The sequence below is a fragment of the Muntiacus reevesi genome, chromosome 19 (assembly GCF_963930625.1).
Source record: "Muntiacus reevesi chromosome 19, mMunRee1.1, whole genome shotgun sequence".
In the NCBI taxonomy this organism is placed as follows: Eukaryota; Metazoa; Chordata; class Mammalia; order Artiodactyla; family Cervidae; genus Muntiacus; species Muntiacus reevesi.
Genome location: NC_089267.1, coordinates 29,069,848 through 29,094,421, shown reverse-complemented (window position 1 = coordinate 29,094,421; position 24,574 = coordinate 29,069,848).

Here is a 24,574-nt window from a genome sequence, read left to right as displayed (position 1 = left end):
TGTTGGGGTGTTTCACATTGTCCCAGGGGTCCCTGAGGTTGTCCTCATTTCTTTTAATTCTTTTTTCTTTTCTCCTCTCTGCTTCATTTATTTCCACCATTTTATCTTCTACCTCACTTATCCTATCTTCTGTCTCCATTATTCTACTTTTGGTTCCCTCCAGAGTGTTTTTGATCTCATTTATTGCATTATTCATTTTTAATTGACTCTTTTTTATTTCTTCTAGGTCCTTATTAAACATTTCTTGCATCTTCTCAATCTTTGTCTCCAGGCTATTTATCTGTAACTCCAGTTTGTTTTCAAGATTTTGTATCATTTTTATTATCATTATTCTAAATTCTTTTTCAGGTAGATTCCCTATCTCCTCCTCTTTTGTTTGACTTGGGCATTTTTCATGCTCCTTTACCTTTTGGGTATTTCTCTGCCTTTTCATCTTGTTTAGGTTGCTGTGTCTGGAGTGGGCTTTCTGTATTCTGGAGATCTGTGGTTCCTTTTTATTGTGAAGTTTTCACCCTTTGGGTGGGGTTGGACGATTGGCTTGTCAAGGTTTCCTGGTTAGGGAAGCTTGCGTCGGTGTTCTGGTGCATGGAACTGGATTTCTTCTCTCTGGAGTGCAATGGATTGTCCAGTAGTGAGTTTTGGGATGGATCTATGTGTTAGGTGTGACTTTGGGCAGCCTGTATGTTGACGCTCAGGGCCATGTTCCTGCATTGCTGGAGAATTTCCCGTGGTATGTCTTGCTCTGGAACTTATTGGCTCTTGGGTGGTAGTTGGTTTCAGTGTAGGTATGGAGGCTTTTGGATGGTGTCTTATTACTTAATGTTCCGTGAAGTCAGGAGCTTTCTGGTGTTCTCAGGTTTTGGGCTTAAGTCTCCTGCCTCTGGATTTCAGTTTTATTCTTCCAACAGTCTCAAGACTTCTCCAACTATACAGCACTGATAATAATACTTCTAGGTTAATGGTGAAAAGATTCTCCCCCATGAGGGACACCCAGAGAGGTTCACAGAGTTACATGAAGAAGAGGAGAGGGAGGAGGGAGATAGAGATGAGCAGGAGGAGAAAAAGGGGGACTCAAGAGGAGAGAGACAGATCTACGCAGTTCTCTGTTCCCAAAGTGTTCTCCATAGCCCAGACACCCACAGAGATTCACAGAATTGGATTGGGAAGAGAAGGGGGAGGGAGGAAATAGAAGTGTTCTGAGGTAGAAAACAGAGAGTCAAGATTGGGAGAGAGTAATCAACACACTCCTGAATAAAAATGAGTACTGAATATTGGGTTCTTAAATGTCCAAAATTGATATCAAATACTGAAAAACAAAAATTAAAAATCTAGAGTAGAGGTTAGACTCTTAAAAATACAGTATTAAAAACAAAAACACAAAAAAGTTTAGAAATATATATGAAGTTCGGTTTAAAAATAGGGCTTCTCTTTTTTTGCAAGGTTATAGTGAAATGAAAATGAAGGAGTAATAGAGGAGTAATAGAGGACTTTAAAAGAAAATAAGAGAAAAAAATAAGAAAAATTTTTTTTCCTAATTAAAAAGAATAGTAAAAATATATGAAAATGAAAGTTCAGGAGTAATGGGGGAGTAATAGGGAATTTTAAAAGAAAAGCAAAGAGAAAAAATAAAAAAAAAGAAAAGAAAAAAAGTAAAAATATATCTAAGAATTTCTCTGGAGCTGTTGCGGTCAGTGTGGGTTCGGTTCAGTTTCAGATAGCTCCTCGTTCCAGCTTACACTTCTCGATATCTGTAGGCCCCTTCCAGTTAGTCGGTGTTACCTACAGGGATTGTAATCTGTTGCACCAGTCCCTTCTGAAGCGGTTCCCTTTGTTTATTTGGTTTCTGTTTGCTGGTGTCGTTCAGTGTCTAATTTCCACCCTGACACAGGCGGGCAGAGGTGGTCTCTTGTGTCGGTTTGCTTGTTCAGTCCTGCTGCGGGAAGGGAGGTGCGCTGCCGACAGATATCGCTGTGTGTGGGGAGCACTCACAGTGTTCCAGCCACTCTGGGTTTGCCCCCCGCTCATGGGTGTGTGCTTTCCCCGTCTACACTGCTCAGGCTCCCAGCTGCTCTATGTGAAGCGGGCCCTGCGTTGCGTGCGGTTCCAGTTTTCAGGTACTCCACAAAAGCGCAGCCTCGGTTGGGCCTGCATTTTGTGCCTTCCCTGCCCCAGCAGCTCAGGCCGACAGGAGCTTGACGGCGCACTCCCCCAGGGTGCGGTGCGCCTTCTCCCCTGCCTAGTCCCAGCCTCAGTTTCTATGCATGCCAGTCGGGTGCGTGCGCCTTGTGTCCGTTCTTGGGAGCTGGCGTCTAGCCGCAACCCTCCCGGCGGATGTTGACCATCCAGAATCTCAGGAAGTCTTTGGCTAGAAACTAGAGGCCTGTTTGCAGTTTGGTAGGGGGTACCATCTCTGGGGCCAAGTTTGCCCCTTTCCCCTCCCCGCTGCCTCCTGCCTCCAGCGGGGGATGGGCTGGTCCACCACTGGCTAGCTCTTCTCTGGACTTGCTCAGTCCCTTTGTTCTGTGAACGACCGGCAGTGTGTTCAGGCCGGTTAATTTTCTCTCTCTCTTGCTGTCTCACAGTTTAAGTTGCTAGCTCACCTTAGCTCCCTCCGATTGCCCTCAGGGCGTTTGGGCCTGGTCCTTACCCTAAGCATTGCTGCCCGCTTCTCTCCATTCCGCTCCCACTTGCTGGTGGAGGATGCGGGCGTCTGGGGTACTTTTCTACTGGGAGTTGCTTTTAGGCATGTAATCTGTGGGTTTTATTTATTTTACCTCCCAGTTAGGTTGCCCTCCGAGATTCGAAAACTTACCCCAGACCCGCCAGTGAGAGGGTTTCCTGGTGTTTGGAAACTTCCTCTATTAAGACTCCCTTCCTGGTACAGGTCTCTGTCCCTAGCTCTTTTGTCTCTCTTTTTATCTTTTATATTTTGTCCTATCTCCTTTCGGAGACAATTGGTTGCTTTTCTGGGCACCTGATGTCTTCTGCTAGCGGTCAGAAGTTGTTTTGTGAAGTTTGCTCAGCGTTCAAATGTTCTTTTGATGAATTTGTAGGGGAGAAAGTGGTCTCCCCATCCTATTCCTCCACCATCTTTGCTCCTCCCCTTAACAATTCTTAAAATATAGTATCTGACTTAAAAATGATGATGATAATCCTGACATGGATATCAAAGCTATCATATATTTATGGACTTTTCTTGCTATAAGTCTTGAAGCCAATAAATATAGGAATTTATTTTTAATTCTTTGAGCTTTTAGTCTTCTGAATTAACAGCCCTAGTTGTGGTATAATAGAAAACCAATGGTGGAAGTACAGATATTATTGGAAGATAAAGCCTTAAAAGACCAACTTGGGTGGTGGGCTGGCCTTTGAAGCTCAACAGCTCCATAAGGAATTAATATATTGCAAAAGAAAAAGCATCATATAAAATGAGTTTTGAGTGGAAATTTAGGATTAGCACTTCACTTTTCCCTCACTGAGGCCAAGATTGTCAAATAAGTTGTTAAAGATCACAAAGCTAATTAATAGTTTATAACTCTAAGGAAATTAAGATTTTCTTTCCATCCTAGAAAATGCATTGTTATACAATAATACAGTATGGATATTTCTTTAAAACTTGATAGAATATTAATTTCTAGTAAAATTATAATAATGGATTTACTTGCTATTTGAATGATGTTATCTGGAATCTTACATGTAAACATGAATTTCTACAGACTAGAAATAGTTTTGAAGTGCTTTTTTTTTTTTTATAATGCAGTGATATTAGGAAATAAATACATTATACATACACATGCCCAAACAAGTATCACTAAATAAAAGATTTAACTGAAAGTCTTACTCATGATATGTATGACACATTCTGCTATTTTCAATTCTATTCTACTGTGTTATTTTAGTTACATGAACATGCTTGCTGTGGCCCAGTAGGATGCACTGAGGGGTTTGAGATCTGCAAATGGAGTAACAATGCTTTTGATATCATTTCTCAAATTGTTTCATATACTAAAATGATTTAGAGTGCTTTTTTCAGTTTTGCAGTTTAGGCTTAGATGCTAACATAAATTACCCACTATTAAAAAAGATCTGTGAAAAGAAAAACCTTGTAACAAAATAGTGAAAATTGCAATTTATCATATTAATTGAGTATAATTTTCCTCTGTAGGCTAATTATAAGGGGGTTAGATGAACTTGATTTTATATACATAATGTATATAACTTATAAATATGATGCCCTTTAAAGCTAAGATTGCTGGGAGAAATGTCAATAACCTCAAATGTGCAGCTGACACCACCCTTATAGCAGAAAGTGAAGAAGAACTAAAGAGCCTCTTTAAAAAAGTGAAAGAGGAGAGTGAAAAGTTGGCTTAAAATTCAGCATTCAGAAAACTAAGATCATGGCACCTGGTCCCATCACTTCATGGCAAATAGATGGGGAAACAGTGGCAGCAGTGTCAGACTATAGATGGTGACTGCAACCATAAAATTAAAAGATGCTTGTTCCGTGGATGAAAAGTTATGGCCAACCTAGACAGCATACTAAAAAACAGAGACATTACTTTGCTGACAAAGGTCCATCTAGTCAAAGCTATGGTTTTTCCAGTGGTCATATATGAATTTGAGAGTTGGACTATAAAGAAAGTCGAGCACCGAAGAATTGATGCTTTTGAACTGTTGTGTTGGAGAAGACTCTTGAGAGTCCCTTGGACTGCAAGGAGATCCAATCAGTCCATCCTAAAGGAGATCAGTCCTGGATGTTCATTGGAAGGACTAATTTTGAAGCTGAAACTCCAATACTTTGGCCACCTGATGTGAAGAACTGACTCATTGGAAAAGACCCTGATGCTGGGAAAGACTGAAGGCGAGAGAAGAAGGGGATGACAGAGGATGAGACGGTAGGATGGCATCACCGACTCAATGGACCTGGGTTTGAGTAAACTCCAGGAGTTGGTGATGGTCAGGGAGGCCTGGTGTGCTGCAGTCTATGGGTCATAAAGTTTTGGACATGACTGAGTGACTGAATTGAACTGAACTGAAGATAAGGATTTATTCAAACAATTTTTATTAAACTATATAATTTCATATTTTATTAGGACTAAATATCCCAATAAATGCAAGTCATTACTAAATTCTTTCCTTAAGAATTGCTTTTCATGGATTTTAATTTACTATAATATAGAAGATGTGTGTGCTAAGTTGCTTTAGCCATGTCTGACTCCATCCAACCCTATGGAATGCAGCCTTCCAGTCTCATTGTCCAAGAGATTCTCCAGGCAAGAATACTGGAGAGGCTTGCCGTGCCCTCATCCAGAATATAGACAATATTAATAAAATAATAAAGGCTATTTGGAACACAATAACTTTGACTGTGAAAGAGATGGAAACTAACATTAATAGATTATCTGTGATGTGCAAAATACCACTTGACGAACATGAAGTGTATCATTACTATAGTGTTTAGATGACAGATATGGCAAAACTGGCAGGATTATCACCAAACCCATTTCCTTTTCTTTACAGCACAAAGCTAAACTATGTGTTCTAGTTCTTTTGCATCTTTGTTATTCAATCACTTAGTCATGTCTGACTCTTTGTGACCCCATGGACTGCAGCACACCAGGCTTTCCTATCCCTCACCATCTCCTGGAGTTGCTCAAACTCATGTCCATTGAGTCGGTGATGCAATACAGCCATCTCATCCTTGGTTCTCCCCTTCTCCTCCCACCTTCAGTCTTTCCCAGCATCAGGGTCTTTTCTAATGAGTCAGCTCTTCATCAGGTGGCCAAAGTATTGAAGCTTCAGCATCAGTCCCCCAATGAATATTCAGGACTGATCTCCTTTAGGATAGACTGGTTGGATCTCCTTGCAGTCTAAGGGACTCTCAAGAGTCTTCTCCAACACCACAGTTCAAAAGCATCAATTCGTCGGTGCTCAGCCTTCTTTATGGTCCAACTGTTGCATCCATACAAGATTACTGGAAAAACCATAGCTTTGACTAGATGGACCTTTGTCGCCAAAGTGGTGTTTCTGCTTTTTAATATGCTGTCTAGATTGGTCATAGCTTTTCTTCCAAGCAGCAAGTTTCTTTTAATTTCATGGCCAGTCACCATCTACAATGATTTTGGAGCCCAAGAAAAAAATAGTCTGTCACTGTTTCCATTGTTTCCCCATCTATTTGCCATGAAGTGATGGGACCAGATGCCATGATCTTCATTTTTTGAATATTGAATTTTAAGCCAGCTTTTTCACTTGTTTCTTTCAACTTTATCAAGACTTTCTTTAGTTCCTCTTTACTTTCTGCCATAAGGGTGGTGTCATCTGCATATATGAGGTAATTGTTATTTTTCCCAGCAATCTTGATTCCAACTTGTGCTTCATCCAGCCTGGCATTTTGCAGGATGTACTCTGCATGTAAGTTAAATAAGCAGGGTGATGATATGCATCCTTGTCATTCTCCCTTCCCAATTTTTAACCATTCCAGTGTTCCTTGTGTGGTTCTAACTATTCTTCTTTACCTGCATAACAATTTCTCAGGAGGCAGGTAAGGTGGTCTGGTAGTCCCATCTCTTTCAGAATTTTCCACAGTTTGTTTGATCTGTGAAGTGAAAGGCTGTAGCATAGTCAATGAGGCAGAAGTAAATATTTTTCTGGAACTCTCTTGGTTTTCCTATGATCCAATGGATGTTGACAATTTGATCTTTGGTTCGTCTGGCTTTTCTAAATCCAGCTTCAACATCTGGAAGTTCTCGGTTCATGTATTGTTGAAGTCTGGCTTTGAGAATTTTGAGCATTACTTTGGTAGCATGTGAGATGAGTGCAATTGTGCAGTTGCTTAAAAATACTTTGGCATTGCCTTTCTTTGGGATTGGAATGAAAACTGACCTTTTCCAGTCCTGTGGCCACTGCTTTTGCATCTAGATGGTGCTAAATGAATAGTTCTCTCCAAACAAATTTAAGCAAAGTGATTTGGAACACTTTTATTTTGGAACAGTAGAGAGAAGATGTGTCTTCCTTATTCTTTTTCTATTTATCCTTACTCTTCTCTTCTTCAGGCTGGATCATGCTCAGAAAACTTTCACACGACATATTATAAGCTCAGTGGAACCTGGGCCTCTCAATGACTGCAGAGCCAACACACACACACACACACACACACACACACACACACACATACACACACTTACACACTCACACATCCCTGTACAATCAAAAAGAGGTGAACTTTTTTCCTAAGTAACTGAATCTTTGGGCTGTACATGTTATAGCAGGCTAAGTTTGTTTGACTAATAAAAGGAAACTAGGAAAAGGAAAAGTTTTGAAAAGCTAAGTTGCTAGGAATTTGAGTAATCATGAGCATTCTGTTATCATTGGGTTTGTGGTCAATTAAATAATGATTATCTGATGATTTAATAACTCTCTGAGAAATGCTTGTATGGAAGAATTTTTGGCAATCTTTAATAAAAGAAAGCTCATTAATCAGTGCTTAATTTTCATGTGTAAATTCCACTAACAACAGGAAAAAGAGCATTTATTAAACTGTAAGGAATTATTAAAGATCTATTCATAAAGCATTTCTAAAGTGTCGCTTAGATAAATCCTGCACATTATGACTCAAAACACAAAACGTTTTCTTGGTCTAAATGTGATTAACCTTTACCATGGCAGCAAAAACTTGAGAGGTGTCATATAGGTAATCTTAAGGAACTATATAAGATTGTGTAATATTTGCATAAAGTGTTAATTTTGTGATTCATATATCTGACCTCATTAGTTTTGCGCTTCAGATTATTGATGTATTTGTTTATATATTTTGTAAAAATATAATTTGTTTAATGAATTGTAAAGTAATGAATCTTTGCTAAATTGAAACTTGGAACATAAAGAAATTAATTTGATTTTTCTCAGCTATGCCACATCATTAAAACTGTCTAATATGACCCAAAACTATATCACTAGCAAGAAACTCAGGAAAACCCAGTCATTTTTTAACAATTAAATATTTAATTTAAAAATCTTAATTTCAAAATTAGAGTCAGTTAAAATAGGCTCTTGCAGAATTTTTCAGACTATTAAATGAGACTGTCATGAAAAATCATAATAAACTCATATTATATTTACTTCATATCTTTAAATAATGTTGATGGGAGACACAATTCTCCTATAGATAATTATCTGTACTATACTCTCCAACTAATTTGCTAGAAGATTCAGAGAGCTTTCTATTTAATTTCCAGAAAAATTTATGCTACGATTTCTGTGTTTAATAAGGTTGAGACAATAAAACAGACACAGACTTTGAGGAAATATAAGTATGGCTCTTCCTAATTAGGCACCCAGAAATGAGTATAATTACTTTGAAAGAAAATAGATTATACACATTTTTTTTTCTGAATACCGAATCATTGTCTGGATAAATTAGTCCTGGAGGGTGAGATACTTGAAACTGAAGCCCAGTGTCCTGTGAATAAGACATCTTTATCAGCTTGGAAACAGTGGAAACAGTGAAAGACTTTATTTTTGGGGCTCCAAAATCACTGCAGATGGTTACTGCAGCCATGAAATTAAAAGACACTTGTTCCTTGGAAGAAAAGTTATGACCAACCTAGACAGTTTATTAAAAAGCAGAGACGTTACTTTGCCAACAAAGGTCCATCTAGTCAAGGTTATGGTCTTTCCAGTAGTCATGTATGGATGTGAGAGTTGGACTTTAAAGAAAGCTGAGCACCAAAGAATTGATGCTTTTGAACCGTGGTGCTGGAGAAGACCCTTGAGAGTCCCTTGGACTGCAAGGAGATCCAACCAGTCCATCCTAAAGGAAATCAGTCCTGAATATTCATTGGAAGGACTGATGCTGAGGCTGAAACTCCAATACTTTGGCCACCTGATGCAAAGAACTGACTCATTGGAAAAGACCCTGATGCTGGGAAAGATTGAAGGTGGAAGGAGAAGGGGAAGACAGAGGATGTGGTGGTTGGATGGCATCACTGACTCAATAGACATGAGTTTCAGTAAACTCCGGGAGTTGGTGATGGACAGGGAGGTCTGGCGTGCTGCAGTTCATGGGGTCACAGAGTTGAACATAACTGAGTGACTGAACTGCACTGAAATGATCAGCTTGTACATTTTTAGCTCTTTTCTAACAGAAATCCCAATAATTAGTGGATTAATCTTTTTTTTAAAGGAATTATCTATTGTAAGTAATAAGTCCAGACATAAAGCACTTCTAGGACTGTTTATTTCAGTGACCCAACAATGTCATCAGGGTTCCAGGTTTTTCCTATCTTTCTAGTTTATCATCTTTGTTCTGTCAAGGATTGTTCTCAAACTTTTCCCTTCATGATCACAAGGTAGCTTCAAGAAGTTCCAAGTGTTTACTCTTGAGGGGAGGAGAGAGAAAACCAGAAAGGAAAAGTGTGGCAGTTATTTCCATCCATTTTTAAGGATTATTAGATCTTAAGAAGACTGTTCACTAGCAGCTTATTAATCAGAATTATGTCAGCTGTCCAGTCTTAACATAATCACAGCAAATAGATTAAGATCAACATAACATGACTGGCTTAGTCTAATCAAGGTTCATCCCATAAGGTCTGGAAGTGACCATTCTCTCTTGATCTTTACGGATTCTAAAGCCAAATATAATGGAGATTCCATTAGAAGGAAAGAGGAATGATTGTAATGCAAGCAGTCAACATTGCCTGATGTAGTAGGTAATCAATATTGTCTGAATGGACTTCCCTGGTGGTTCAGATGGTAAAGCATCTGCCTACAATGCGGAAGACCTGGGTTCGATCCCTGGGTCAGGAAGATCCCCTGGAGAAGGAAATGGCAACTCACTCCAGTATTCTCACCTGGTAAATTCCATGGATGAAGGAGCCTGGTAGGCTATAGTCCATGGGGTCACAAAGAGTTGGACGTGACTGAGTGACTTCACTTTCACTTTCATTGTCTGAATAGATAATCTGGAATGTTGGAAGATGCTGACAACTTGTATTTTATCTTTCTCAATTAATTCAGGTTTATTTTGAAAGAGAAGTAAATATTCAAAAGGATGCTTTGAACTGGGTTATGGCTGAAATTATCTGAATAAAACATTTGATTTCTTATTGAACTATTCATGAGTAGTCTGATTTTTAGTATTAGGGATTGTTTTTCATTCCCCCCATGATGAAATAGAATTGTTTAAAATTGGTACAAGTAAGGTTAGGAAGAATGCATATTATGAATAGTCTTTCTAAATATGTCTTCAGTGGACCTAATGATAGTTTAGTATACAGAAAATGCTTATCTCAGTGTTAGAGAGTGTCCTGGACTTGTTTCAGTTGCTAAACCCTGGAAATTATTAGAATTAATATTCTAATATTAATGGAATTAATATTGTAGCTGAGATTTCTAATTGTAGTCTCAATTTCATTCTTTTTTTTTTCTTGTAAGCAAATTAAAAACAACAACAACTCAGTTAAAGTTTCCATATCCCTGTTTTTCTTGTAGTTCTCTGTGCCCATGTGAAAAAGTTCTGGCTAATGATGCAACCAGAAATTATTTGGTGAGGCTTATTAGCTCCTCAAATTGGGACATTGAGGCAGAAAGTTTGTGAACATATTTTTTTAACCTTTCTTGTATTAACTGCATACATGGTGACTAGAACTTCTATAGCTGTGTGTTACAGAGAGGGTCTATAAATATAGAAGACAAAGGTGGCAGAACAGAAAAGTAAGTGGGGCCCCACATGAGTATTGATCTGACTATGTGGAGGCATTTTTTATTCAGCTAAAGGGAATAAACAACTTCTATTTCTCTTGTTATTTCTTGTTTCTGGTCATAACAGATAAGTGCTGTTCCTACCTTTGTTTCCTGCAAATTGCTGGGGATATACCTAAGACATGAGATTATTATTAATATATTAATAATGTGTGCACGCATGCTAAGTTGCTTCAGTCTTGTCTGACTCTTTGCTACCCTATGGACTGTAGCCCACCAGGCTTCTCTGTTCATGGGATTCTCTGGGCAAGAATACTGGAGTGGGTTGCTATGCCCTCCTCCAGGGGATCTTCCCAACCCAGGGATCAAATCTACATCTCTTATGTTTCCTGCATTTACAGGAGGGTTCTTTAACACTAGAACCACCTGGGAAGCCCAATGTATTAATAGTAATAACAGTAATAATGACAAAAATATTTCTCTAACCGTTTTGCTTAAAAATAGCATTAATAATCTTTTATTCTGCAATTAACGGTAGAGAAATAAAACTGTAAACTTATATTTACTTCTTTTATTTGGCATTTGGAAGGACTTTAAAACTTGAACATCTATGTTGTTATTCATTATTTGCTTTGAACTATCCATTGAAATATAGGATCAAGAAAACATAGAAAGCTGATGTATAAATTAATTTTTATCTATTTTTTTCAAAATTTAAGATCCAATTGCCTTAGAATTAACCAGAAATAATTCAGTGATTCTTTAACATCTCAGGTTATTTTAATAATATTTAACTTGTACTTTCTTTGTAATTAAAGATCAAAGAAAAGACCTTTCATTTGTAAGTTTTAGTGATCACCACAATACTTAATATTAGCCATTCACATTTTTCAATGCTCAATACATTTATTAATTTAACAATTATTTATTAGCAATTGGTACTAGTGGTAAAGAACCCTCTTGCCAATGCAGATATACAAGAGATGTGGGTTTGATCCCTGGGTCGGGAAGATCCCTGGAATAGGAAATGGCAACCCACTCCAGTACTCTTGCCTAGTAAATCCTGTGGATGGAGGAGCCTGGTGAGTTACAGTCCATGGGGTCATGAAGAGTCAGACATGACTGAAGTGGCTTAGCACATCATGGATAGATCTGCTATAAACATCTCTGTGCAACGTTTTGTTTGGACTTAAGATGTCAGCTACTTTGGGTTGTCACCCTGCTTATTTAACTTATATGCAGAGTATATCATGAGAAATGCTGGGCTGGATGAAGCACAAGCTGGAATCAACGTTGCTGGAAGAAATATCAATAACCTCAGATATGCAGATGACACCACCCTTATGGCAGAAAGCAAAGAAGAACCAAAGAGCTTCTTGATGAAAGTAAAAGAGCAGAGTGAAAAGTTGGCTTAAAACTCAACATTCAGAAAACTAGGATCATGGCATCTGGTTCTATCACTTCATGGCAAATAGATGGGGAAACAACAGAAGTAGTGACAGATTTTATTTGGGGGGAGGGCTCAAAATCACTGCAGATGGTGACTGTAGCCATGAAATTAAAAGATGCTTGCTGCTTGAAAGAAAAGTTATGACCAACCTAGACAGCATATTAAAAAGCAGAGACGTTACTTTGCCAACAAAGGTCCATCTAGTCAGAGCTATGGTTTTTCCAGTAGTCATGTGAGATGTGAGAGTTGGACTATAAAGAAAGTTCAGCACCAAAGATTTGATGCTTTTGAACTGTTGTGTTGGAGAAGACTCGTGAGAGGCCCTTGGACTTCAATGAGATCCAAACAGTCCATCCTAAAGGAAATCAATCCTGAATATTCATTGGAAGGACTGATACTGAAGTTGAAACTCCAATACTTTGGCCACCTGATGCGAAGAACCTACTTGTTGGAAAAGACCCTGATGCTGGGAAAGATTGAAGGCAGGAGGAGAAGGGGATGGCAGAGGATAAGATGGTTGGATGACATCACCAACTCTATGGGTATGAATTTGAGTAAATTCCGGGAGTTGGTGATGGACAGGGAGACCTGGTGTGCTGCAGTCCATGGGATCTCAAAGAGTTGGACACGACTGAGCAACTGAACTGAACTTTGGGTATATACCAAGGAGTGTGACTGCTAGATATGGTAAAAGTGTGTTCGACTTTATAAGAAACCTTCAGAATATCTTCCAAAGTGACTATTATTTTGCATTCTCACCAGCAGCAGATGAGAGTGCCTGTGGTTCTACATCCTTGTCTGCATTTGGTGCTGTCAGTGTCCTGGGCACTTTAATTGGTATGTGTTAGCATCTCATTGTTTCAATTTGCAGTTCTCTGATGACATCTGATGTGAAGTAGCTTTTCATATGCTTGAGTTACCATCTGTGTATCTTCTTTTTTTAAATTTCTTTTTAATTGGTGAAAAATTGCTATATAGTGTTGTGTTGGTTTCCAGGACATGTGTATAATCTTTGCTGAGGTGTCTGTTAAAGTCTTTGGCCTACTTTTAAATCGAGTTGCTTTTTAATCATTGAGTTTTATGAGGTCTTTATATATTTTGAATATCAGTCCTTCATCAGATGTGTCCTTTACAAATATTTTCTAAAAGTCTGTAACTTGTCTTCTCATTCTCTTGACACTGTCTTTTTTTTTTGGATAGTGAAATTAAAGGAAGACTTTATTATTTCTTTTCCCCATTAATCTATTTTATACCATGCTAATTGTAAGATAATTTACACTCATTTTTTTAGGATATGTGAACATTAATATTCATCATATATATATTTCATTTTGCCCTGAATTTAGAATTAGTAAACTAAAAATGAGAACTGGTCTTTAGTCAATGCCTCTTCATCCTATTTGGGATAAAATATTGGTGAAAGGAATTAACAATTATGAATGCTAGTTTACTATGAACTAGATATTGTTCTTGTTCACAAAACATAATCCCCTTTCAACCTCATCACTCCATGTGAAAATGTTATAAGCACCCTTTTATAAGAGAACTTATTTTTTAGAGCAGTTTTTGGTTTACATCAAAATTGAGAGTAAGTTCATTTAATGTGATGACATATTAGTCAAAAACTTGAACAGACAAAACATTCAAAGTAATATCCGAAGAGACTTTAACAAACACAATTTATAGCAGTGTTAGCAACAAAAATAGAAATATGGTGATGCTTCTGGAACCCAGAAGCAGTGGGGAATATTCACCGTGTAAATCACCTCCGTGCAACCCAGTGAAGTCTGTTTTCTTGGGAGTGGGACTCAGAAGCTATGGCTTGGGGAGGAGAATACAGCAAAGATCAGAACATATAATGAAAGGCAGGAGCAGAGAATGTACCCGACCTCTCTCTCACTAGAGTCTCCCATTAATTGAACTCAAATGGAAGCCCTAGAAGTCAGGCTGTCTTGTGCACAGAGAAGGACAGAGAGGATGAAGACCAGCTCTAGAGGTACAAATGTAGAATACACAAACAGTGCAGTACACAAATTAGTGTACTGTGAACACGTGTCCCCCTTAGTAACCACTCTAGCCCTTTGTTTGGTTGAAGAAAACTAAGCCCTCAATATAAGAAAACAGAAGCCCTGAGTAGTTGTGTGTTTATAGTTTCTAGTTTTCCACCAATAGCATTATTTGGCATGGGAATACTAAGTGGCAATGTAATCAGTATTCTGGTTCTTGACATTGTTCCTTCTTGCCCTCATTTTATATCATGACTGGTAGTTGGATCACTCACTCCTTCTCTTTGGTCAGTGTGATGACAATCTGAAAAATTGTCAAGTGGCTCACTCAATTTTCCATTTATTGAAACCAGCTCTTGTCCTGCAGCTCATTGTCCTGATAGAAACATTTGCATCTTAAGTATCTAGTGACTGTGAGGAAAAAAAATCCTTGCATGTATTATTATTAGTTATAATTGTGAGAAGGCCATTCATACTTCTAACATTTAATCCCTTGACTTGTGCAATCTGGCTATGTGGGAAATGGCCTCATATGTTGACCACTGATTTTAGGCATAAAATGTATCCTATAGCACATGAAGAAGAACTAAAGAGCCTCTTGATGAAAGTGAGAGAGGAGAGTGAAAAGGTTGACTTAAAGCTCAACATTCAGAACACTAAGATCATAGCATCCAGTCCCATCACTTCATGGGAAATAGATGGGGAAATGGTGGAAACAGTGGCTGACTATTTTTCTGGACTCCAAAATCACTGCAGATGGTGATTGCAGCCATGAAATTAAAAGATGCTTACTCCTTGGGGGGAAAGTTATGACCAACCTAGACAGCATATTACGGGATGGAGACATTACTTTGTCAATAAACGTCCATCTAGTCAAGGCTATGGTTTTTCCAGTGGTCATAAGTGGATTTGAGAGTTGGACTATAAACAAAGATGAGCACCGAAGGGTTGATGCTTTTGAACTGTGGTGTTGGAGCAGACTCTTGAGAGTCCCTTGGACTGCAAGGAGATCCAACCACTCCATCCTAAAGGAGGTCAGCCCTGGGTGTTCATTGAAAGGACTGATGTTGAAGCTGAAACTGCAATACTCTGGCCACCTGATGCAAAGAGCTGACTCATTTGAAAAGACCCTGATGCTGGGAAAGATTGAGGGCAGCAGAGGGGTACAGCAGAAGATGAGATGGCTGGATGGCATCACCGACTTGATGGGCATGGGTTTGAGTGAACTCCGGGAGTTGGTGATGGACAGGGAGGCCTGGCATGCTGTGATTCATGGGGTTGCAAAGAGTTGGACACAACTGAGCAACTGAACTGAACTGATAGCACAGTGCTACAGCCTTCTTACATTTTTCCTTCTAGCATGTTCGGCAGTTGAGCTTCTACCAGTCTGTCTCATCATTCTATCAAGCTATAGACTTTAAAGTAAAGGGCACTTGGTAAGACAGTTGAACACTTTGAGTATCAACTCATAGACGTATTTCCTTCATATAAAATATGTCATTTAGTCAGCAACAGTATTGTGTGGTGAAGACTCAGGCATTCTGTAGATCCACAAATGGCGATGTCAGTCAGTATATGCACTGAAGCAAACGCACATTCATGTTCGAATCATATATTTCTTTGATTACAGCCTCGACTCCGGCTAAGTCAGCACCATTTTGTATAATCAGCCTGCCAACATCACCTTGCCGCTGGGTAGTGTTTTGCTCCCCTCTCACAGTGAAGAGTGTCATGCAGGGTTCAGTGCTGGCTCCTTCCATGAACACAGATTGTCTTTACACTCTGTGGCCTTTCTGATATGTCCATCCTTGTATCTCTCTCCTAAACTCCCATGAGAACAAATTTTCATTTCATTTTATCTATTACCTTGACCAGTTTAGAATATTCTCTCTTTTTTAAATTTTTTCATTTATTTTTATTAGTTGGAGGCTAATTACTTTACAATATTGTAGTGGTTTTTGTCATACATTGACATGAATCAGCAATGGATTCCCCATTCTGAACCCCCCTCCCACCTCCCTCTCCACCAGATCCCTCTGGGTCTTCCCAGTGCACCAGGCCCAAGCACTTGTCTCAACTATTTCTTCTACTCAAAGAATATAACCAGATACATATCCTTAAAGTCACAAGACAAGATGAGGTATACTCTAGTGTTTCTCCTTTCTTCTATCCTCTTCTTCCATTCTTACAGATTGCATGTGTGTCCTCTCTCAGGTACCAAGTACAACTTAACTTTGTGGGAAACGTGCCAAAATACCTGTTTATTATATTCAAAATTGTTCTCATATGAAAGGCAAGATTATCTTCTCACTCTCTTTTATAGTGTGAAGACATGATTGAATCACTGAAAGTAAACATTAGTTACATTTTCCTAAGATATTTTACCCAGAATCTGCTTGACATTAATTGCAATATATCTTTGTCATGCAGCTACATCTGCTGTATTCTGATCTCATCATAGCAGTGGATGAAATGTGGCAATATTTGTGTGTGTTTAACTGATTAAAATTTGCTATAAAGATTCAGGCAATATGAGCTGTACACATTGATTTATGAATTTATCTACACATGGAAGATGTGACATTTGCTGTGTAAACCCCCAAGGGTTAGGAGCCAGAATTTCTCAGGGATGAACACTAATGCGTAACTATTGCCTTAGGTGAGTTGCTAAAGTAAAAAGTTTACAAATTATGCTCACAGAAACAAAGTTTTATTTTTCTTTCCAGCCAGTTATCATCTTTCGGGTATGAAATTAGAAGATATTTGAAATGAACTTTCCCTGTTGCATAAAGTAATCAGTAATACTAGAAGATGATTAGAAATATGATATTAATAAGCATTTATATTTGCTTATCTTTAAATTTATGACTTCACTAATTATATAAATTTTTATTAAGGATGTTAAATGGTTTTGTTACGTATTCATAAATTACTAGTAAACACATAGTTAGATCGATGGAATATCAAAACCTTGATTAGACATTCAAAACCTGCCTTTCATTTCAACAGTAGGAAAGAAAGATATACTTCCTCCTTTTCATTGGTAGGTATAGCCTGTGCATACGTGCTAAATTGCTTCAGCTGTATCTGACTCTTTGAGACCCCATGGACTGCAGCCAGCTAGGTTCCTCTGTCCATGGAATTCTCCAGGCAGAAATACTGGAGTGGGTTGCCATGCCCTTCTCCAGAGTATCTTCCTGACCCAGGGATTGAACTGGTGTCTGTCATGTCTCCTGCATTGGCTGGAGGGTTCTTTACTACTACCGCCTCCTGGGAAGCCTGATCAGACATCCTGAGACTTAAACATATTGGATGGTGAGGTTTTGGCAGTTGTTTTTCTTTTTTTTAACTGAGATATTGCCTGTGGTTAACAGCAGTAAAATGTTAATTTAGTCTTTGGTAGCACATGTCATCGCATTAACTCATAACAGTTTCTTATGCCAATTTTGAAATAAAATGGCTCTGATTAATGCATGAATCAATATTAAAACTACTAGATGTCTAAGTGACAAAGCTGATCAAACTGCCAAAATGGGATAGTGATGCCATCAGTGTTAAATGCATTCCAGTGTTAAATGTTGGGTGATTTCAGGGAATTATAAATGAAACCTCTAATTTATAACATCTGAAAGCATGTACATTACAGTGTTTTCTATCCTATTACCTGGTTGTATACATCTTTATGACAATGAATATTTTGAAATTTATCTCTCTAATATGCTGACTTTATTTCACATGTAATAAGAAATACAGGCTGGTGAAAAACATCAGGTATTTTCTTCAGTATTTTCTGGTTAAGATCATATAAAACATTTTCAAAATAGATTGCTGTAAAGGGAAACATGAGGATAACAAAATATTTTCTTCTGCTTCTAGTTAGTTGCTAAACTAAGAAAAGTTTGTTCAACTTATCTTTATTACCATCAAATTGTCTTGTAAAATAGACAGGGTTAGGAGAAATCCGATAGCCATTCTGTTTGGCTTTTTTTTTTTTTCTTTATCTTCTTCTCTGGCTCACTCTTACACTTACTATATTTTCCCCTATTCAATCTTATGCTTTTGGAATGGTGTCACAATTTATATTCATGGTTATTTTTTTGTCACTCAGAATATTCCTCAACCCTAGCCCATTTCCTGAAATATTACAACCATTGATTGTTGCTTAGCCCTGTCTACTTTGAATTCTAGTGACACATCTTAAATCTATACTTTCAAAAAACTTTTCACTTTGGACACTTTGTATGAGGCAAAATACTTATATGAAACTTAAAATATAGTGTCCCTGGTACATTTTTATCAGAGCTTTTCATTGAGTCTCTAGGTTTATGTTAAGGAGTTATCTCCACAAATAGCCAATACATTCAATTCTAAGTCTCATACTTAATCTTCACAGTACGTTTGGTAAGGGTATTCTAGCCATTTAAAGTATTATTCAATCTATTTGTCAATTGGATTCACTTTAAGAGAGTGTTAGATCTCATTTCTCTTGTCAACATCCTCACTAAGAGGAACATAGCTGAGTACAATGATAACTGCATCTGCTTAGATGATCAGGGGGCATGGAAAATAAATGGGATATCTAATTTGTGAATGTTAAACAAATTAATGAGTTATGAAAAGGACTTAACAGTCTGTACGCACATTCTTTTTTTCTGATGTTGGGAATTATATCATTAATGAACTGGTACTCTGACTCAGTATCTTTTTCTGAATAACTCAGGATATTTAAAATTTATGATCTTATTTATTATCTAAACTTTTTATTAGTTTCTACTGTCATTATAACAAACATAAATTTCACTCTCCTTATAACAGCTAGTAGAATCATATGTTCTATGTAACATTTTTAGATTCCATGTGATCTCTTTGTACTCTGAATATACTTATTTTTGTATGCTTTTATACATGATTACCTATTTTTAATTTTAAATATTATAATTGAGGACTGGAAGAGTAAAATACTATGACTGCATATTTTTTTGCATTATTGTTTTTAATTCTCTACTAAGTGCCCACCCCATTGATGAAGATTATCTTCTTCCCTATTCCATAAATAGCTAGGATTTTCCAATCCTAATAAAAATATTATATCTAAAATATTAGAACTTATACCTCTGCCATAATGTCACATTTGTCACATTCCTATCTCTTATCACTGTTTATCAAGAGGTAATCATGACATAGCAACTTCTAGGACAACCAAATGTGCATAAAGAAGATACATGAGTCTTCAGTAGAAACTGGCAGTAAAAAAGTTGTCGGTGTCTAACTCAGCAATTACAGTTGCAATCAAAAGTGGCTGAGATAGTTTGTGATACTGAATAGGATGCCAAGAGAAACTATTTGTAATTAAAGACTGCTTTCTAAATTTTGACCAGGCTTGGGCCAAAACAATCAAATTTATAGGAAATAAGCTTTTAAAAACATTTGCCATTGAGTATGAAAATACCCTTGCTAAATTCTTAGGTACATATGTTGAGACAGAGAGAAGGTATTGAAGATAAGGTGATATTTCTCACATCATGCCATATGTTAGTGCTATCCTGGAAATGCCTTACAGATACCTCTTGCCAATTTGAGATGTTAGTTCTCTGCACTTGTTAAAGTATACCACATGCGATTGTCTAGGTTATGAAAAGTTAATTAGCAACCTTATGGATAGTACTGGATGCAAATCTCATGATCATATTTAATGTAGACAATAATCTTGAATTAAATAGCTGAGCATTTATATATCACTTCATTTTGGTTCAATATTGATAGAAAGCATATGCGCTGAGAAGTGGTCATGAGTTGCATCATGTACAGTGTGCATACTTTTCAAAACCCTGCACTAAGTAATTTCAAACCAAACCTCAGTGTCATACAGTCCAAGGGTATGAAAATAATATCAAGGATCATCTAAAAGTATCTACATATTTTATGACAAGTTATGTTCTCCTTAGTTTAAAACTCAAGCCTCAATAATTTTGATATATACATGTCTATTTAGATTAAAAAGCTGCAGTGGAAAATTTTTTTTAATTTGGGTTTAAATGGCAAGTCTGAAATTAGAAACTCATTACCCTATCTCTTATAAGTCACTATGTCTTATAGGGAAGAGCTGGAAATCTCTGAATCATCTATGATTATACACTTTCCACTGTAATTCACTTGAAATTATTGTTGTATGGTAAAATGTATTCTGGGTTCTCTCTCTCTCTTTAACAAAGTATGATTGATGTAAAAGCTGTATATATTTAACGTATACAATTTGGTGAGTTTGCAACACTCATGATACTGTCACCTCTATCACAAAAAGATATCCAACACCTCTCAGAGTTTCTTATGTCACTTTGGTATTTTTTGTTTGTTTTTGTTACACTTAACATGAAGTCTAACCTCTTAGATTTTTAAGTGTGCACCACTGTATTGATAACTACAGTCCCCAACTTATGATGGCTTGACTTATGATGGCTTGACTTATGATGGCTTGACTTTTCATTTTTCCATTGTTCTAAGTGACAGACATCCAGTGGAGGCTGCGCTTCCAGTTTTGAATCTGACCTTTTCCCAGGCTAGTGATATACAGTAGATACCCTCTCATGATTCTGGGGGAACTGTAGTGAGCTGCAGCTCCAGTCAGTCATATGATCACACGGATAAACAAGTAACATACCTGTACCCATCCTGTACCCATACTACCATTCTTTTTTTTTTTTTTTTTTTTAATATTATTTTATTAGTTGGAGGCCAATCACTTTACAACATTTCAGTGGGTTTTGTCATACATTGACATGAATCAGCCATATAGTTACATGTATTCCCCATCCCGATCCCCCCTCCCACCTCCCTCCCCACCCGACTCCTCAGGGTCCTCCCAGTGCACCAGGCCCGAGCACCTGACTCATGTATCCCACCTGGGCTGGTGGTCCGTTTCACCATAGATAATATACATGCTGTTCTTTCAAAACATCCCACCCTCACGTTCTCCCCCAGAGTTCAAAAGTCTGTTCTGTATTTCTGTGTCTCTTTTTCTGTTTTGCATATAGGGTTATCGCCACCATCTATCTAAATTCCGTATATATGTGTTAGTATACTGTAATGTTCTTTATCTTTCTGACTTACTTCACTCTGTATAATGGGCTCCAGTTTCATCCATCTCATTAGAACTGATTCAAATGAATTCTTTTTAACGGCTGAGTAATATTCCATGGTGTATATGTACCACAGCTTCCTTATCCATTCATCTGCTGATGGGCATCTAGGTTGCTTCCATGTCCTGGCTATTATAAACAGTGCTGCGATGAACATTGGGGTGCACGTGTCTCTTTCAGATCTGGATTCCTCAGTGTGTATGCCCAGAAGTGGTATTGCTGGGTCATATGGCAGTTCTATTTCCAGTTTTTTAAGAAATCTCCACACTGTTTTCCATAGTGGCTGTACTAGTTTGCATTCCCACCAACAGTGTAAGAGGGTTCCCTTTTCTCCACACCCTCTCCAGCATTTATTGCTTGTAGACTTTTGGATAGCAGCCATCCTGACTGGCGTGTAATGGTACCTCATTGTGGTTTTGATTTGCATTTCTCTGATGATGAGTGATGTTGAGCATCTTTTCATGTGTTTGTTAGCCATCTGTATGTCTTCTTTGGAGAAATGTCTGTTTAGTTCTTTGGCCCATTTTTTGATTGGGTCGTTTATTTTTCTGGAATTGAGCTTCAGGAGTTGCTTGTATATTTTTGAGATGAATCCTTTGTTTCCTCATTTGTTATTATTTTCTCCCAATCTGAGGGCTGTCTTTTCACCTTACTTATAGTTTCCTTTGTTGTGCAAAAGCTTTTAATTTTCATTAAGTCCCATTTGTTTATTTTTGCTTTTATTTCCAATATTCTGGGAGGTGGGTCATAGAAGATCTTGCTGTGATTTATGTCGGAGAGTGTTTTGCCTATGTTCTCCTCTAGGAGTTTTATAGTTTCTGGTCTTACATTTAGATCTTTAATCCATTTTGAGTTTATTTTTGTGTATGGTGTTAGGAAGTGTTCTAGTTTCATTCTTTTACAAGTGGTTAACCAGTTTTCCCAGCACCACTTGTTAAAGAGATTGTCTTTTTTCCATTGTATATCCTTGCCTCCTTTGTCAAAGATAAGCTGTCCATAGGTTCGTGGATTTATCTCTGGGCTTTCTATTCTGTTCCATTGATCTATATTTCTGTCTTTGTGCCAGTACCATACTGTCTTGATGACTGTGGCTTTGTAGTAGAGTCTGAAGTCAGGCAGGTTGATTCCTCCAGTTCCATTCTTCTTTCTCAAGATTACTTTGGCTATTCGAGGTTTTTTGTATTTCCATACAAATTGTGAAATTATTTGTTCTAATTCTGTGAAAAATACCGTTGGTAGCTTGATAGGGATTGCATTGAATCTATAGATTGCTTTGGGTAGAATAGCCATTTTGACAATATTGATTCTTCCAATCCATGAACACGGTATGTTTCTCCAACTGTTTGTGTCCTCTTTGATTTCTTTCATCAGTGTTTTATAGTTTTCTATGTATAGGTCTTTTGTTTCTTTAGGTAGATATACTCCTAAGTATTTTATTCTTTTTGTTGCAATGGTGAATGGTATTGTTTCCTTAATTTCTCTTTCTGTTTTTTCATTGTTAGTGTATAGGAATGCAAGGGATTTCTGTGTGTTAATTTTATATCCTGCAACTTTACTATATTCATTAATTAGCTCTAGTAATTTTCTGGTAGAGTCTTTAGGGTTTTCTATGTAGAGGATCATGTCATCTGCAAACAGAGAGAGTTTCACTTCTTCTTTTCCTATCTGGATTCCTTTTATGTCTTTTTCTGCTCTGATTGCTGTGGCCAAAACTTCCAACACTATGTTGAATAGTAGTGGTGAGAGTGGGCATCCTTGTCTTGTTCCTGATTTCAGAGGAAATGCTTTCAATTTTTCACCATTGAGGGTGATGCTTGCTGTGGGTTTGTCATATATAGCTTTTATTATGTTGAGGTATGTTCCTTCTATTCCTGCTTTCTGGAGAGTTTTAATCATAAATGAGTGTTGAATTTTGTCAAAGGCTTTCTCTGCATCTATTGAGATAATCATATGTTTTTTATCTTTCAATTTGTTAATGTGGTGTATTACGTTGATCGATTTGCGGATATTAAAGAATCCTTGCATTCCTGGGATAAAGCCCACTTGGTCATGGTGTATGATTTTTTTAATATGTTGTTGGATTCTGTTTGCTAGAATTTTGTTAAGGATTTTTGCATCTATGTTCATCAGTGATATTGGCCTGTAGTTTTCTTTTTTTGTGGCATCTTTGTCTGGTTTTGGAATTAGGGTGATGGTGGCCTCATAGAATGAGTTTGGAAGTTTACCTTCTTCTGCAATTTTCTGGAAGAGTTTGAGTAAGATAGGTGTTAGCTCTTCTCTAAATTTTTGGTAGAATTCAGCTGTGAAGCCATCTGGTCCTGGGCTTTTGTTTGCTGGAAGATTTCTGATTACAGTTTCGATTTCCTTGCTTGTGATGGCTCTGTTAAGATCTTCTATTTCTTCCTGGTTCAGTTTTGGAAAGTTATACTTTTCTAAGAATTTGTCCATTTCATCCAAGTTGTCCATTTTATTGGCATAGAGCTGCTGGTAGTAGTCTCTTATGATCCTTTGTATTTCAGTGTTGTCTGTTGTGATCTCACCCTTTTCATTTCTTATTTTGTTAATTTGGTTCTTCTCTCTTTGTTTCTTAATGAGTCTTGCTAATGGTTTGTCAATTTTGTTTATTTTTTCAAAAAACCAGCTTTTAGCTTTGTTGATTTTTGCTATGGTCTCTTTAGTTTCTTTTGCATTTATTTCTGCCCTAATTTTTAAGATTTCTTTCCTTCTGCTAACCCTGGGGTTCTTCATTTCTTCCTTCTCTAATTGTTTTAGGTGTAGAGTTAGGTTATTTATTTGGCTTTTTTCTTGTTTCTTGATGTGTGCCTGTAATGCTATGAACCTTCCCCTTAGCACTGCTTTTACAGTGTCCCATAGGTTTTGGGTTGTTGTGTTTTCATTTTCATTTATTTCTATACATACTTTGATTTCTTTTTTGATTTCTTCTATGATTTGTTGGTTATTCAGAAGCGTGTTATTTAGCCTCCATATGTTGGAATTTTTAACAATTTTTTTCCTGTAATTGAGATCTAATCTTACTGCACTGTGGTCAGAAAAGATGACTGGAATGATTTCAATTTTTTTGAATTTTCCAAGACCAGATTTATGGCCCAGGATGTGATCTATTCTGGAGAAGGTTCCGTGTGCACTTGAGAAAAAGGTGAAGTTGATTGTTTTGGGGTGAAATGTCCTATAGATATCAATTAGGTCTAGCTGGTCCATTGTATCATTTAAGGTTTGTGTTTCCTTGTTGATTTTCTGTTTAGTTGATCTATCCATGGTTGTGA